Here is a 16,332-nt window from a genome sequence, read left to right on the forward strand (position 1 = left end):
ATAGTATTAGGCCACTATATTTCTTTTCAAGGCATCAAAGTTGACCCAGCAAAGATCCAGATCATTGTTGATTTGCCAATTCCAAAGAATCAAAGAGAGGTAAGAAGTTTCCTTGGGTATGCAAGCTATTACAGAAGATTTATTGAACATTTTAGTAAAATAGCTTTACCTTTGTTTAAACTTCTAATAAAAGATGTACTTTTCAACAGGAATGAGAACTGCCAACAAGCATTCGAAGCACTCAAAAAGAAATTATCAACCGCACTAGTCTTAAGAGGCCCTAATTGGAGCCTACCATTTCATATCTTTACAGATGCATCTGACACTGCAGTGGGTGCCTCATTAGGCCAGAAAGAGGAATCTTGTAATTATGCCATTTATTTCATTAGCAAAAATCTAACACCTGCAGAGTCAAACTACACAGTCACAGAAAAGGAAACACTTGCCATCATATATGCTGTGAATAAATTCCGACATTATATAACTGGTTATGAAGTCTTTGTACATACTGATCATTCTCCATTAGACATTTAATGAATAAACCAATAACTAGTGGCAGAGTTACCAGATGGTTATTATTGTTACAGGAATTTAACATCACAGTGTTAGATAGACCAGGTAAAGAGAATCAGGTGGCAGATTTTCTTTCTAGACTGCAAAATCCAGGTGAGGTTGTTCTAGTTGAAGATTCTTTTCCAGATGAAAATTTATTTGCAATTTCCATAGTAAATCCTTGGTATGCTGATTTGGCCAATTGTTTGTCTACAGGAAGGACACCTCCACACTTTACTGCAAAGGAAAAGAAGAGACTAGTCAAACAAAGTGCTAGATATTCATGGCTTAATGGCGATTTATTTTACACTGGTTATGATATGATTATTAGAAGATGTGTAAGAAATGATGAGATAATTGATATTTTAAAATCTTGCCATGATGAACCGTGTGGTGGGCATTTTGCAGCTAAGCGGACAGCATTCAAAGTTCTTACTCTTGGATACTACTGGCCATCCATTTTCAAGGATGCCAAGAAGTATGTGAAGAGTTGTGACAACTGCCAAAGAATGGGCACGCCAACAGCTACAGACGAGATGCCCCTTCAGCCCCAAGTTCACCTAGAGCCATTTGAAAAATGGGCTCTAGACTTTATAGGACCCATTAACCCAACCTCCAATGGTAAGAAGTACATCTTAGTATGTACTGATTACGTCACAAAGTGGGCTGAAGCAAAAGCACTAGTTAGAGCCACCGAACAAACAATGGTAAATATCCTTTTTGAAGAGATTTTTGTAAGGTATGGAGTACCAAGGGAGATAGTGACTGATCAAGGTACTCAATTCACCTCAAAGTTAGTGAAGGACATCACAGACAAATACCAAATCAAGCACAGAAGAAGTACACCTTACCATCCATAGGCCAATGGGCAGGTGGAATCCACAAACAAAACTTTGGAAGGGATCATTACTAAAATTGTGGCAATGAACAGGAAGAATTGGGAAGAGAAGCTCAAAGATGCACTCTGGGCTTACAGAATTACGTGGAAGGATACTACAGGATTTACACCATATCAGTTGGTGTATGGCAAAGAGGTAATGCTTCCTATTGAGTTTCAAATACATACTTTTAAATTGGCTGCAGATTTGCAAATTGACTTGGACCAAGCACAACAAGAAAGAATTCAGCAGTTGAACCAGCTGGATGAAATGAGGCAGCAAGTAGAGGAAACCACAATCCTCATGCAAAAACAAAGGAAGCAGTGGCATGATGCACATATCAAGAAGAAGCAGTTCAAGGAAGGTGACTGGGCTTTACTTTTTGACTCTAAATTCAGAGATCATAAAGCCAAGTTTACCACCCATTGGATGGGCCCATACCAAATTATTCAGGCTTACGACAATGGTTTAGTCAAGCTTACAACTATTGATGGAGAAGGTCATTCCTTTACTGTCAATGGTCATCACCTGAAACTATACACTAAGCCCATCAGCAAGCAAAATTTTCTCCAAACAGTATCTCAACAAAGAGAGGTTGAGATACTGCAGCCTTCAGCTGCAGTATCCCTGCCTTAGTTCATTTCCTTTCAATTTAGAAATTCAAAAAGAAATTAAAAAAAAAAAAAAACAAAACAAAATCTAAAAAAATATAAAAATATATATATATATATAATAACACTGGGTTAGATGTGAAAACCAGACTCTGGCACACTCTAACCCCGAATTCTTACTTGAAAACCAATTCGTTGGCGGGTAAGAATTCATTTTCTTTTGTTCACTGTTTCATTTATCAACTGAAAAATGACTTGAGGACAAGTAAAAACTTTAGTGGGGGAGAGAAGCATCAACATTTTGTTCTTTTATCTCTCCATTGTAAATTCTTAAAGATTTCTTATCTCATCTCCTCACTGTAAATTTCCAAAGCATTTTGTTTCAGCATTCCAGATTTCAATAAAGAAGTTGTTTTGTCATTGTTTTATCTCAGAGGGACCTGGTTATAAACATTTTGCAGGGGGACCTGTTCTGTCCAGAAGACCATGTTATCAACACCAGCAGTAATGGGACCTGTTTAAGACACATAAAAGGGACCTGTTAAGAGACTGTTACTTCAGGATTACTTCAACAAAGCTTCATCAAGTTTCTACAAGGATCCATAGGTTGTTGGGCACCAAGACTCCATCAAATACCCAAGATCAAGGAACCTGTATACATATAATTCTTTCTCCGGATTTCAAAGGAGCTGCATGAACATCTTCAAGATCTTAGAGGGACCTGTTGCATTCGAATCTATCTCAGGGGACCTGTTATGAACAACAAAGAATAGTCAAAAGAGACTAGTCCTACTCAGCATGCCAATGCAACAACAACCAACAAAAGTGTAATGTGTTCCTTATTCTTAACATTTAATTTCTTAGATTAATTTTTAATGTTGAATTTAATGACTGTGACTGTTATGATCAATTTCAAAGACACTACATTTTCCATCATCCCTTATCTTACTGTTAATTCTTATCATCTTTCATACTCCCACCTATTTCATACCTCTAAATTCATTACAACTTTTCATATCAACCTTGTTATGTCAATCGTATCTTACAGCCATACCAACATCTTCCATTTGGCCGAGTACCAATAGAAGCAGGACACGTGGTGATTTTTTTGTTTTTTTAAAAGAAAGAAACACATGTTAAGCAGGCTTATTCATTGTATCCCACACAGCCGAATTATGATTCCACCACCCGACGTAGCCAAATGATACAGAGGACTCCCTGAAATCATACCCCAATATTGCATATACGCTTCCAGTGCTTCTATGATGGCATCCATACAAGCAGTATAGCCATTCCTCTGTTCCAAAAGATGAATACGCTATGAAGTAAGTGTAGTTGGTTATTTCACCATCATTCTCAGTTATTTCATGCTGGCATTTGACTCCCGTGACTTCCACAGTAAGGATTGAAAGCAGTGAGCACCACAAGAGGGAAATATAGCCATTCGGGTTCGACTTCCACCATAATCACAAGACAGTCAACCGAGCATCATATGGGATATTAAGGGAGCGACCCCACCAGGTAACAAATTGAAACTTCTTTGTTGGAATTGCAAAACATAAACAGAGAATAGTTAGAGCACGACCCTCTGCCAAAATGACCAATAGGGTCGAGCCGAGCATGTTCGACAGTTCTCAGTATCACGAAGATTGCATTTCAATTCTCAAAGAGATACAGTGGCTGCCCTTTTTAGAGAAATTTCGTGGAAGTAATGAAGAGGTTACCAAACAATTCGCTTTCACATTCAACGGAGAGAAAGCCCTGATAGGTAATTTCTCATTCAGGGTTTCGGAAGACACCATAGCCCAGTCAATAGGGATCAGCCCAGAAGGGGAGAAGTACTTCAAGACAAAGCAATTTAAAGAGAAGTCATGGACTCAATTTATGTCTAGATCCAGAGTCTCATCAGTTAATTGGAAGAAAGGCGTCCCAAGGAGTTGGTTGATGCACCCCTGGGACGAGATGGTCTATATCCTCCAAAAATTCGTAACTTGTGAAGGCCGTTACAGTATTGTTTATCTATACCATATTAAACTACTGCTACACTTGAAAAGGCAGTGTGTTATCAGTCTACCATACTTCCTATTGCAAAGCCTAACCAAGATGTCGAAGACCATCCAAAAGAAGAAGGGAAATGAAGACAAGAGCTTATATCACTTTGGGTTAATTAAAATTCTTATTGAGCATGAATTGCAGAGAAGAGGAAAAACGTGGAAGGAGTTCTTAGCTGCTAACCAAATTAAAGACGAAGAAGACAAGGAAGAACTGCAGGAGAACTCAGGATTCATGAAGGATATCGATGAAGAGATCCCAGTATCCAAAGCAAGCAAGGTACCTCCACCTGTGAGCAACATAAGGACTAGGAAAATGAGAAAAGAGGATGCTCAGAAGGTAGAGCAAGATAAAATTTTCACCACCTATTCAAGAAGAATGAGGAGAGCATCAAAAGCCTAGTTACAAGAAGACCGGCTTGAATCCAATGCACCTATACCAATGGATATTAAGAGTAGTGCCCACTCACAACTAGGACCAGGAGCTGATATAGAGGTTGAAAGCAATAACAGGCAAGAAAAAGGTTCACCACCTCCCATTAAGAAACAGAAGAAACTAGAGAAACAAATTGAGAAATTAAAGGAAGAACTCATGGAGGCTAATATGCTGGAAAAAGTTATCAAGAAAGAAAATGAAATGCTCCGAGCACAGAGTAAAGAGACTCAACAGAAGAATGAAAAGTTAAGGGAGCGAATCAATGAACTTGAGGCTGAGCAAACGGATATTTGTAAATGGGCCACTAAGTGGTACAACCAGAAGAAGACCCTCAAAGAAAAATACAAAAGATTAAAGCAGGAGCTCCATGGTCAGAAAGATGCCCAGGTGAAAAAGAATGTGGATACATTGCTGAAGGCAGCAGAGGTACAGGCAGGGACAGAGTTCAAGGGAAGCACTTCGGGGTTAGCATGAGGTCATGCTAATTCATTAAGTTGGGGAGAGATGTTAGTACCATCCCATGACCTCCTTTTTCCTCCTAAAACATATCATTTGCCTACCTCTTTCCATCATACACCTCTTAGATCCCTTGAAATTGATTAGTTAATAGTACTATAGTTATTAAAATGCATTAAAATTGATTTAGGAGTTTTATGTTAAAGAATTAGGAATTTTTGGTAAAATGACTACAAGAAGTTACAACATCCTGTAATTGGTTTATTGTTTGACATGTGGCATGACAGCTAGGCTAGAGCGAAGGGTAGGGATGAAAAGTAGAATGTCCAAGCATGGACGAATACCTATCCTACAGCAGAACCGACCCTCCTACATGCGCGGTCAACGATGGTCAAAGTATAGCATGTTGGCGACAAAGGCAGCAACAACATAGCATTCTAAACTGATTTAGTTTTGTTCCTTTTTGAAATAGAAACATTTTAAAAGTCACGACATGATAAAAGCGGCAACAGCCGCATCATGAATGTACATTCGTTTTCGAAATGTAAGGGTTGTAAAAACATATGTAAACACAGTTCTGTGTAGTTAGTGTTGGTTATCATTGTATCGTTTTGAAACAGAGTTTTGAACTTAATACCAAGAACACGGTTGCAGTCACGATTTTCCTTGTTGCGTTGATTCTATAATCGGTTGATCACAGTCCAGTATACCTCTGAAACGTGGACGGGCCCTGCGTTAAACTGGTATACTGTCATTTCTTTTTATTCGCAACTTAGGGTATTAAATGATATGCATAGCAATTAGAATTGGTTTTTGACTTCAATAGAATGAGTATGAGTGATGTTTATGATAGTGCTTGAACAGTTCATCACTGAGATCGTGAATCGTATCCTGTAAGGGATTCGATCCTTTGTTGTTTTTTTAAAGCAATGTCATGAACTCTGTTATCATTTTAAAGTATGCTTATGATTTCAGTATGTCTTTATCTTTCATGAATATTAGTTGAATGCTGAGTACTTGCTGAACAGGGGTTTTATGCATAGTGTCTCCGTAAGGAGATTGAAATCTTGGTTTAAAGTGATACACAGTGTTTTAATTTGGTAAATGAATTGAATGACAGTGTTGTAATTAGGTAGATTAACTGAGTGACCTAAGTGTTTGGGTGATAGGTAACACACCTCAATCTTCCGTAAAGAAGTCCTGTAACCTACCATCATAACCACTTAGCTAATAATCCTTTATGTCTATATACTGTAGATGCATGCCTCTAAGTCTACGCATCCTGGTCGATAATAAATATAGCCTAGTCTAGCACCCTAGATAGGACACTACACCCACCACTAATGAAAATGGACCTCGAGGTACCTAGTACAATCCACTAAGTATGAATATATGAGTTGACATCAAACATCAACGGTTTCGATTGATTAGGAGTCAATGATGTAAACCCATTGTCAATCACGAGGAAGCCTACCACTGAGGTATACAAGCTCCAAGGTACTACTAGTTCCTAGGTCAAACTCCTAGATAATGAGCTGGAGTTGATAGGAGAAGATATGTTGAAGGAGGGTATTGATGTATCCCTCATTAATCAACATGGAATAGAAAGAGAGATGATTTGAATGGATGAAGTCATGACATGATGAAGTACAACTGACATAGGGATGGTTGACACAAAAAAGTCAATGAGGAGTGTATATGGCTGACACAAGCTGAGACTTCCCTTGAACATATAACGGCATGACACAAAAGTGACCTGGCAGCATGAATAATGAGCACCATGTGATATCATGTAACAACATGGGAGGCATTGAAGCACACTCCATAGTGACTAGAAGAGTAACTAGTTAGAGGAGTAGATATACTCATATGTATGGTGATGCTCCTTGGCAAGATAAAACCTAACTTTAAGATAATGATGCAGATAGGTTCCATCCTCAAGGGTGACGCATTTGACACTGCCATTTTGATTAATAAAATAAATAAAATTTTATCTTCCCATTTTCTCCTTTGAGTCTCCTTCATGGTTTAATGAGCATGAAAGAGAAGAAAAGTATGCTCAATAGGTTCATTTTTCGTAAATTTTAACAAGGTTGAAAAAGAGATAAAAGAACACTTGTACCCTTCTCACATTTAACGAGATTTGAGAATAAAAAATAATTCCCTCATTGACTTTTAATTTACTTAACGAGTAGGAAAAGACAGAAAGAACTCAACATTTTCATATAGTTTTTACTAGCATGAAGAGATGGAAAGATAAGCATCAAATGGTGTTTCCTCATGGGTCATTACCCTTGTTTCAAGGGCCCACAATATCCAGTAACAGAAGGATCAGTGTCAGTTGAGGTAGTTAGTTCCAGAGTGGCAGTTAGATGTTGAAGAGCATAGAGCAGTGTTGATAACAATGTAGGAGGCACATAATAGAGTCAACAGAAACATAAATTCCTCAGTAACACAGAAAAGGCTAGTAGTAGTCAAATGATTAGGAGATAGTTTCAACACACAGATACAAATGATTCAGTATTTTGGATTCTTCTTAGTTGTAGTAGTTGCAGCAACAACAAAAACTTGAGAGGGAGTGTTAGTTGAGTTGCAGTGTAGATGCAGAGTTGGAAGCAGTAGAAGATGTACATTGCAGTGTCAATGACAACACAGATGCAACAACATGGTTCAACTACAGTCACTGGTAGATGAATCAAATTTAGTGCATTGGTTGGTGGATAGTGGAAGGCAACTATAGTTATTAGACATCATCAATTTGTATGGAGGATGTTGCAGAGACAGGGTGTTGTGGAATATTATGCAACGTTAGAGAGAGATAACACCTTGCTCACAAAGAGGGAATGCTAATTTTTTGTAGCAACAGACGATGTTTTATTCTCGTGACTTTGTGGAGAGGCTAAAAAATAAGAGTTCTCCAAAACCCATAAATAGTTTGTAGAAATTCCACATAGAGATGGCTCAATTAAATTAATTGACCATAATTGAAAATTTCCTAAGTCTAACTGAGGAAAAATACTTAATTAATAATAATTAATTGAGAAAGGTGAGAATGCTCTAGAAACTCATACAGATCGACTTGGATATGATATCAGCGATCATTTAGGTTTCAATATTAGCCATTGGAGTGCTAGCTAAATATTATAAAAAGAGGTTGATGGGTAGATAGAGAACACACTAGTGCAGATACTCAATGATCAAGGCAGTTCTATTTTGCAGTGGAAGGTGATCTAGTAGTGAGAATGAGCCAGTTATCAAGTAACAGGTGGGAAAGGGGAGCATATTAGTATTATAGAGGAGTTTCCATTTGCGGAGAGTTAGGAAGAGGAGGCAAAAATTATTCTTCAGGAAGCTACACAAAGCCTCAAGATAGGCAGTTCGATTTGGCTAAAGGGAAGGTCATTTTTAGTTCCAGAGGTTGGGAAAATTTTCCTAAGTGTTAGAGAGACATTTTCCCAATCAGCAATAGGAAGAATGAATTGATTAGCAATAGTTCTAGGTTGAGCATGAGAGGTTATGTGCAGAGATTATGCAAGACCTGCACAAAGAATTTTGATGACTAGATTTTCAGAGGTCAGACTGAGCTAGGAATGCTTGGAGCGAGGGTAAAATTCCCTCAAATATTTTTGCAAGTATTTTCATTAGATAGAATTTCCAGTTTGGCAACATTTTATTGTACTCAAAATTTCTGCTACTGCATAGTAATAAAAACCCTCATTACTAAACCAATTTTCCCACATTAGGTTTTTCCGGGGAAATTTATCCAAAAATAATTATTGTGTGTGTGCTAACATTTCTTAGTTTCCACAATTTTTTATTTCCACAATGTTTATTTTAATTTGTGAATAAATTTCATTGTTATTAGTTCGATATTAATAAGAAAATTAATAAACTGAATAATTAATTAGGAAAATTAACTCCATTTGCTGCATTTCAAGGAATTTTCACAAGGTATACTAGCCCCCCAGAGAAAAAGGAAGTTCCCGAGAAAAGAATCCATCCAAACATAGAACTTGACTTAGGTTGAGAAGTAATACCATAAGGAAAGTTTCCCTCAAGATGACTAGAAGCAAACAATGGCCCTCTTGTCATGTTTCCCGAAGTAAATATACGTGTACCCAAGTTAGGAACCATAAGTTGAGATGAGAGAGGAGTAAATATACTAGAGTTTGGGCCCACTCCAAACACAAATTTAGAGGAAGGAAAAGGAACATGCAAAGGTGGAGAAATTGATGGGGTCACAGATGTGATTGGTGGAATGACCCAAGAAGAAGTGAGAGGTGTAGATCTTGCCACATTGAGTGGTGGGAGGGATGAGATGGTTGAAAAGACTACCACTTTGGAAGGTAAAGTGGGACTTTCCACCTAAGTAGAAGAAGAATTTTTTTCACTATCCATGTAAGAAACTTGAATGTTATGAGGCTTACTACTGTTAGGTCTCAACTACACTAGAACTATGTTGAGAGGGTCAGTCAAAGGTGCTAATATGTGGCAAAGGAAATTTGTCGATCACCTTGATAGTAACAGAATCTTCCTCCGTAGGACCAACATTATCCCCCCCAACTTGAGTATGGTATGAGTTATCCAATGTTGGAATCAACCTACATCTATGTGGTGGTTGACCCTCCTCCTTGAAAGAAATTCCTAACAGTCTACAAGAATGAAGATTACTTTGTTCAACCACAATGAATATATATCTATTATGCTGTTAAGTCAGTAAGACACCCTTATGGCTGACCCGAATTGGATCCATAAAGAACTGTTAAAGAACCATGACTATATCAGGTCGGGACAAACATCAAAGAATCAAAGACAACGATCAAAAACACCCTAAACCAGTGGAAATGGCAGCCAACATGGAATGACAAGGACCTTGGTCAAAGTGCACTGACCGAGGCCCGTGGAGACTGCGCGGGAGGTCAAAGTAGTCCCTGGGAGGCCCGGATCAGGAAATGGAGGTGATTTTTGGTGCGCATTGCTAGGCGAAAAGTGCTGAAATGGAGTAGGCCCGAGCACTCAGATGCATGGGGAGCTGGAGAACCGTGGGCGAAAGGAAAAAAGTGCTAAAGGACAAAGGCAGGACCCACACTCTGGAAACCAGCGGTATTGATCGGGGAACCCTCAAACGCTAAGTGGTTTTGGATGGAAGTGGAGCGATCCCAATCAACGATCGATGCGTGGCAAGTGGAGGTGAGAGAAAACCACCGTTGATCACACGCTAAAGGTCGAGCAAGTCAACCGCATGAAATGTGCATATGGCGTCAGATCTGGAGGCCCTAGATCTAATGGCTGAGATCGTGCCTGATGGGGGAAGTAGAACCGACGAGGGATTAAGCCACAGTTTGTAAATATTGAGGTCCATTTGACCGCCATGGTGGAGAAAGACTTCATCCACGATGTAACCAAATAATCGAACTAACGAAGCAGGCTAGCCCCATTTACAGGAGGACATGTGGCCACTCCCTGAGCACTAATGCTGATGCCGAACAGGGAACTCCAAGCGCAGCTACAAAAGGTGAATCGACAGAGGCAGAAGAGGAACCAAACAGACATGGGAACAAATGGATTCAAAGCCATGAACAGAGACAAAATACATGGCCAGAGAGTTAGTCAGGAGAATCCCGAGAGGAGGATGAGAGACAGAGGAACCATAATCCAGAGAGGAGGACGGAACATAGAGAAAGAGACAGCGAAGCAAAAGCAGAAGACGAAAGACAGAGGGCTGAGCTGACCACAGCCAACATTGAGCACCAGAGAGTTTGAGAGATTCAAGCCGTCCCATAGAGGATCTGTTTGGACTGAGCACCACATTGGGCTCTCTCCATTGTAGACCAAAAGGTCACAGAGCTGGTAGGGAAAAGCAATCTGTGTACTCAAGTGGCTTGGGGAATCCAAGAACCACCCTGCCAAGCAAATTTCCATCTCAGGAGACTTATATTTAGTCCTCGCATTGTAATTTTCTACTTAAGACACAATAAAACAAGGCCACCACTGAAAGCTGGACCGAAGATGTAACCCTGGATAATAGGGTGAAGTCCTTATTAATTACTTGTGTTCTTGTATTGCTTACTATATTTCTCTGTTGTCTTTCCATTTTAAATGTCTGTGTATTAGAAATCTAATCGATACGTTGCTTAAATAACATATACACACACCAGCACATGAGTCTGTAATACCTTTATTCAATAAGTCTTTAACTGAGGTCACTCATAGGGTGAACATCAGATCAAGTGGTATCAGAGCTCTAGGCTATAAGGTTAGACAAGCTTGTGTTGGTTTAGTTGTGAATGCTCACTAGATCAAAGCTCAAATTAGGAGAAGGAGAGTTAGTGGAAACCAATCCTAAAATTGCGAGAGTCTATCCTTGGAAGACAATGTCAGAGGAAGGTTCTATGGGGCTAGACCCTCAATTCATAGAAAGTTTCCTAGCTATAAAGTCTATGGTAGAAGAAATGTATAAGGACTTTAGAAAGCATAAGACTGAAGACTCCTCAAGTTCTAAACAAGATAAAGAAGAAGATGAGCCTAACTTCCATGACCACTCCAAGGAAAAAGGGAAAGAGGAAAGCGTTCTCACACCTCCTAGTAACCCTGTGCATAATAAGAAAGCATCTTTGATCAAGCTAGATGTTAAATTTGATTTGCCTATATATGATGGAGAGCTAAATGCTGAAAAGTTGGACAATTGGATTAGACAAATTGATGTGTATTGCAGAGTACAAAACATAGACTCAGACAAGAGTAAGATTTAGTTGGCAAGCCTATGCCTAGGAGGCACTGCCTTGGTTTGGTGGGAAGGCAGAACCCAAGCTGATATGAAAAGACATGGTAAGACCATCTTTGTCTGGAGTGAGTTTGTTTCTGCAATCAAAAACCAGTTCTATCCATTAGCCTACATGCAACAAGCTATGATGAGTTGGCAAACTCTCCGACAGCTGAAAGGGCAAAGTGTGCGAGGGTATACTCAAGAATTCAGAAAGAGAGAATTGATGTTGGGTATCTCATTAGACTCACCAGAGACTCTTTTGAAATACATTGGTGGTCTACATAGCTACATGAGGCATACCATCCTCATGTTTAATCCCACTAGTATAGATGAGGTATCTGTACAAGCTACTCATCTAGAAGCTAGAGGAAAGAATGGAAATCCAGAAGTTGGGGGACCATCCCAACCCACTGTAAGCAAGAGAAAGGAGAAAAGAAAGCAGAAGTGGAAAGAAAGCAAGGCTAACACTGCACAGAAAAGAAAAACTTCATGTAATCACTGTAAAAAGGATGGGCATGATGATGAGCATTGTTGGATTCTGCATCCAGTGCTGAGACCTAAGAAATCCGAGGGCAAGAAGAAGAAGGCTACTGCAACTATTCATAAAGATTTGGGGTCAGACTTAGGAGATGAAACAACTATAGTAGCCATAGGTATAAAAGGTAAGAATTCTGAAGCATCTACTAGTAATTCCGCTCAATCTGTTATTGATGAAGAAAATGAGAGAAAAAGACATGAGCTTTTCCATATTCGAGTTGTTTCCAAAAATCAAAAGATTGATACTTTGTTTGATAGTGGCTCACAAGTAAATCTAATTTCTGAAGAAATTGTAAAGAAATTGGGATTAGAAACTACACCTCACAAAAAACCATACCCATTAGGATGGTTGAATGATAAAGCACAGCTACAAGTGACTAGACAGTGAAACCTCATGTTTTCTTTTGGGTCAGCATTTGTAGATGAGGTTGAGTTAGACAGAATTCCTTTGGATATATGTGGACTTGTTTTAGGAAGTCCTTACTTGTATGATAGAAAGGCTATTTTCTATAGAGCTGAGAACAAGTATCTACTTGTTAAAGATGGAATCGAATACTTTGTAAGAGCTCATAAGATCAAGAATAATTATACTCTCATAAACTCAGGAAAGATGAAAAGAATGATAAATTCGTGTAAACAATTCTTATTGATGGTTGTAAAGGAAAAGAAACCTGATAAAACCAACGTATTTGAGGGCTTTAATGCTGAACAACAAGTTGATATAGAAAAGGTTGTTTAAGAGTATGATGTCTTATTTCAAGAACCTAAAGGTCTGCCACCCAAAAAGGGAATAGTACATGATATTATTTTGCTGCAAGATGTTCCACTGCCTAACATTGGAATGTACAAGTTATCTGCTTTAGAGGATGTTGAAATCAAGAAGCAGGTGCAGGAGTTTCTTGAGAAAGGGTTCATCAGGCCTAGCACATCACCATGTGGATCACCAATCATTTTGGTGAGAAAGAAAGATGGCTCGTGGAGAATGTGCATTGATTACCGAGCACTGAATAAGATAACAATAAAAAATCGTTATCTCCTTCCTCGCATAGATGATCTTTTAGATCAATTAAAGGAAGTTGGTTATTTCACCAAGCTAGATTTGCATAGTGGATACCATCAGGTCAGAGTTGCAGAGCAAGATGCATGGAAGACTGCTTTCAAAACAAAGCAGGGATTGCATGAATGGCTAGTTATGCCTTTTGGCTTAACTAATGCTCCTACTACTTTCATGAGATTAATGAATGATGTACTCTGACCTTTTCTTGATGATTTTGTTATTGTGTATCTGGATGACATTTTGATTTTTAGTAAAACGTGGGAAGAACATTTAAAGCATGTTAAGCAGACATTAGATGTTTTGAAAAGAGAAAAACTTTATGTTAAAGTCTCAAAATGTGAATTTGGCAAAACATCTCTAAACTACTTGGGTCATATAGTAGGGGGAGGTGAATTGAAAATAGATCCCTCTAAAGTGGCAGTCATTATGAACTGGCCTAAAGCTAGGTTTGCTACAGAAGTGAGAAGCTTCTTAGGAGCAGCATAATATTGGAGGAAGTTCATTTCTAACTTTTCCTCAATTGCAGTTCCCTTACATGCTTTAACAGGATTGAATAAGGTGTTTTAGTGGGGAGGAAAACATCAGAAAGCCTTCGACACCTTGAAAGAAAAGATTAGTATAGCACATGTACTAGCACTGTCAGATCTGCAGAAACCATTTGAGATCCAAACTGATGCCAGTGACTATTCCATGGGAGCAGTGTTGACACATCACGGTAAACCCATATGTTATCATTCTAAGACTTTTAGTCCTGCAGTAGTTAACTATCCTACATATGATAAAGAATTTTATGCATTAGTTCAGAGTGTGAAAAAGTGGAAACATTACTTAATGGGAAAAGAGACAGTAATACGTACTAATCATCAACCACTTCAATATTTGCACTCCCAAACTAAGTTGCAGCAATCAAGACATTATAGATGGATGGGTTTTCTACGACAGTTTCATTTAGTCATCAGATATAAAAAGGGCATACACAACAATGTTGTAGACATGTTATCTATACCCATTATAAATGCATCTACCATACTTAAGCATAACTTTGTGCTACATGAAAGCTAAATTGAACAATATGCTTAGGATATGGACTCTAAAGATGTATATGCAACTTTGAGTCAAGGCAAAAGAATAGAAGAATTAGACTATCATGTGAAGGACCGACTCTTATACCATTGTGGGAAACTCTGCATTCCACAAACCGAGAGAGTAAAGATAATTAGGGAAGCGCACACTTCTCTGATATCAGGTCACTTTGGGGTAAGTAAAACAGTTGCACAGCTGCAAAGGTTCTGTTATTGGCCGAAAATGAATGAGACAGTTTCTAGATATGTAAGAGGGTGTGCTATGTGTGCTAAAACCAAGCCCAACAATAGAAAAATAGGCTTGTACACTCCATTGCTAGTTCCTTCTCACCCTTGGGAAAGTGTTTCCATGGATTTTGTTCGAGGATTGCCTAATCTAGGAAAGGTCATGATTATCAATATGTTGTTGTGGATAGGTTCAACAAAATGTGTATTTTGATACCCTGTAATAAACAAATTACAACTGAATAGACTGCAAAATTGTTCTTTGAACATGTATGGGTTCATTTTGGATCACCCACTTCCATTGTATCTGATCGAGACACCCGATTTGTGGGGAAGTTTTGGTCGAGTCTGTGGGAACTGATGGACACAAAACTAAAGAGAAGCACAACTTTTCATCCACAAATAGATGGCTAGACAGAAGTAGTTAACAGGACAGTGATCTAGTTACTGAGAGGATATTGCAGCAAACATCCTAAGCTTTGGGATGAACACTTGTGTTATGTGCAACATGCTTACAACAGAGCAAAACACTCTTCTACATAGAGATCTCCTTTTGAGACCTGTTTTGGTTTCACACCAAGGTCTCCTTTGGATTTTGTCTGTAGTAAAGATACCATGGTTGATGGACACAGTGATGTGGACAGGGCAACTAGGTTCATTGAACAGATCCAGGAGATCGACCAGGCAGTACAGGAACCGCTGGAAAAGATCCAAGCCAAGTACAAGGCTAGGCATGACAAGCATTGGATGGACCATAGTTTTCAAGTTGGAGACCAAGTCTGGCTGTATATCAGCAAGGACAGGATGCAATGTGAAGGTAAAAAGCTAAAGTCTATCAAGTATGGACCCTTTAGGATACTTGAGGAGATTGGTGAAAATGATTTTCACCTTGATCTACCAGCTTACATGCACATCTACTCAGTCGTAAACACAGATTGCTTGAGATTGTTTGAACCTTCAATGATTGAGGACCCTAAAGAGCAAAGTCAATTGCCTTCTATTGATAACCTGCTACCTGAGTATCTTAATGAATTTTAGGAAGACATAGTGCTGGACAGGAAAGTGAGGACGACACACAGGGGAGATGTGGAGTACCTCAAGATTGGGATCAAAGGTTCGAAGCCAAGTAGTGCAAAGTGGATTGAGATTGGGCAAGTGAGAAAACAATACCCTCACTTAAATGATGCTTGAAAACCAACTTTTGGTGGTCCAAAATCTTTTTCAGTGGGAAGGCCATGATCCGAATTAGATCCATAAAGAACTTTCACAGAACCATGACTGTATCAGGTCGGGACAAACATCAAAGAATCCAAGACAGCGATCAAAAACACCCTGAACCAGTGGCAATGGCAGCTAGCGTGGAACGACGAGGACCTCAGTAAAAGCGCGCTAACCGAGGCCCATGGACACTTGCGTGGGAGGTCAAAGTAGCCCCTAGGAGGCTCGGATCGGGAAATGGAGGTGATTTTTTATGCGCGATTAGCGCTTAATCACGCATCACTGGGCAATAAGGGCCAAAATGGAGTAGCCCTGAGCACTCGGACGTGTGGGGAGCTGAAGAACCGTGGGCGAAAGGAAAAAAGCACTAAAGGAAAAAGGCGGGACCCGCACTCTGGAAACCGACATTATTGATGTGGGCGCCCTCAAACGATAAGTGGTTTTGGATGGAAGCGGAGCGATC

Source organism: Pinus tabuliformis, chromosome X (genome assembly GCF_031772625.1).
Source record: "Pinus tabuliformis cultivar Carrire ecotype Pingquan chromosome X, CPIR1, whole genome shotgun sequence".
NCBI classification, from domain to species: Eukaryota; Viridiplantae; Streptophyta; class Pinopsida; order Pinales; family Pinaceae; genus Pinus; species Pinus tabuliformis.